General features: G+C 34.7%; 1 long non-coding RNA gene across 1 annotated transcript; it reads left to right on the forward strand.

Moving 5' to 3' along the window:
- Positions 1 to 284: 284 nt before the first annotated feature.
- LOC111087129 lies at positions 285 to 2,020 on the forward strand. Its single transcript, XR_002611848.1, has 2 exons — positions 285 to 411; positions 1,652 to 2,020. It is a non-coding gene; the product is annotated as an uncharacterized LOC111087129 (long non-coding RNA).
- Positions 2,021 to 2,320: the final 300 nt, after the last annotated feature.

Here is a 2,320-nt window from a genome sequence, read left to right on the forward strand (position 1 = left end):
TGTTTGTTTGTTTTGAATTTCGCGTAAAGCTACACGAAGGCTATCTGCGTTAGCCGTCCCTAATTTAGCAGTGTAAGACTAGAGGGAAGGCAGCTAGTCATCACCACCCACCGCCAACTCTTTTACCAATGAATAGTGGGATTAACCGTGGGATTTTAATGAAAAATACTTTAACAAACTAAACTTTAGAACCCTTAAATAATGGAAAATTAATCGTAAGCTATGTATGGAATAACTAGTATTTTTGTGTAAATACTAAATAGCTTAATAAGGTTTTTCGTTTGGTTATTTTAGAACAAAGCCACAGTGGGATATCTGCTGTGTCCACCACGAGGAATCGAACCCCGGTTTTCAACAGTATAAATCCTTAGACTTACCGCTGTCCTACTGGGGACAGCTTAATAAGAAGTGGTAAACGGTATTATTTTACCCATTTTAAGAAATTTAAATCATTCATTTAGTTACAAGTGGTGTTTTGTTTTTTCAGTGAAGTTTGATTTTAACCTTGTACAAGCTTCACATCTTGTATGTGTTGATTTTAAAGCAATAATATATTGTAGATTATGTCAGACTAGGGATTACATGGAGAGCCTCACTGAACTTTTTTAACAAAAATAAAGGAACACGGAATTTTCAAATATTTCCTTCTCTAATTGTGCTTTATTCATTCTAAACACACAAACCACTATGCTTAACGATCTAATTACGTGTGTTTCATTCATCTAGTTCGCAATAAGGCTCGCTCCATATCTAAATAGACGCCTATTAAAATAACCTTTAAATAAATACAATGCACACAGCTTTGAAAGAAGATGTCTGTGCTCACCAGATTAAACAGTTTTGAAGCCACGTCTGTTTTGTCTACACCTTTCATAAAATTCACAAGTGTTCTAACGGTTTCAACAGTTTGGTCGGGTTCTTGTGGTTTGTTCAGTACAAACAAAATGAATGCAATAATCTAGTTTGCTTAATTATAACGAAAGCGTTATATTTCTTCAACTATAAGATCTACACTTACAGTATTTTACGAGCTAACGGTAGATCTATCTTGCCAATAACTCTAAACATTTACTTGCTATTTTTTCCCATCTACAGTACTTCGTCGAAATACAAACTCAATATTCACGAAAATGAAGGAACAGACAAACAGACTCAATAATCAATCGATGAGTGCAACAGACTCACTAATTAATCAACTATCTCCTCTAGTCTCGCGTAACCTGCGTTTAATATTGTTCAAATCGTTTCTTACACTTTCAAGACAATTCTAGTTAATACACGACGTAAAAGCCCTCTCTAGCAAAAACAAAAACATGAACTAACAAATTAAAGACATAAACTAAAACATTGCCCGTTCATAAATCGTGAAGTCGTTTGAACAATTCCATTAAACAAAGAAACCAATGGCACATAAAACTTAACTTTCATAATTAACAATAAAGCAATTCGTTAAATTAACATGAATATTTAAATATACACACATTACAGTGATTAAATCATTAATAGTGTGCAACAAAATACATTCAAAACTATGATAACAAAACAAAATATTTTTCACTCGTTTATTGTCCCTCAATCGTCCAGTCATCAAATATTTTTCTTTTCTGTGGCTTATGGTACGAAAATTGGATGACCTCTTGTCCTTTTATAGCACCTGCTGCCACGTCACCAGGAAAGTTCTCATTCAGCTGATGGTCGAGGGAATTCACTGGATCCATCCGTGGTGACACCCTGGAAGTGGACTTAACAGGAACATCAGGCTCTTCAGCAGGTCGATTTACCTTCGGTGAAGTCTTCTTAGAAGTCCACCAGTTGGCTGTTCTCCTCCCAATGTATTTCCAAAGACGATCAAAGTAGGTGACATTTAGCTTAAACGATCTGTATTTCTGAATTCTACTTTGTCTTCATTTTATTATGCTTCCACCCACATTGCCACTGTAAACCTTACATCTGATGGTTTCATTCTTGTGTAATGCACGAAAATTTCTTGATTATACACTATAAAACTGTTCAAAACGAGTCTTATTTCTCTTCCCAATATTCACTTTTCCTCTATGTCATTTACCCATCCACCATGTTGTGTAAAGATGCTTCCTAACATGAGGATGACTTCTGTGGTATGCAAACATAATACATCTTTTCCACCTTCTTTACATGAATAATTTATAAATTTTTCATGCACGTGAGTGTACGTAGTTTTAACAAAGAAGTTGGTAGAGGAAATAGCTAAGTTTCTTTCACTTTAGTTATTGGTTAATCTGGTTCAATAGTTTTAAGGAAATCACGTGCATCGCCTCTTTGGAAAGATTTCTGTAAGGTA

This window comes from Limulus polyphemus, unplaced genomic scaffold (assembly GCF_000517525.1).
Source record: "Limulus polyphemus unplaced genomic scaffold, Limulus_polyphemus-2.1.2 Scaffold1770, whole genome shotgun sequence".
Lineage (NCBI taxonomy): Eukaryota > Metazoa > Arthropoda > Merostomata > Xiphosura > Limulidae > Limulus > Limulus polyphemus.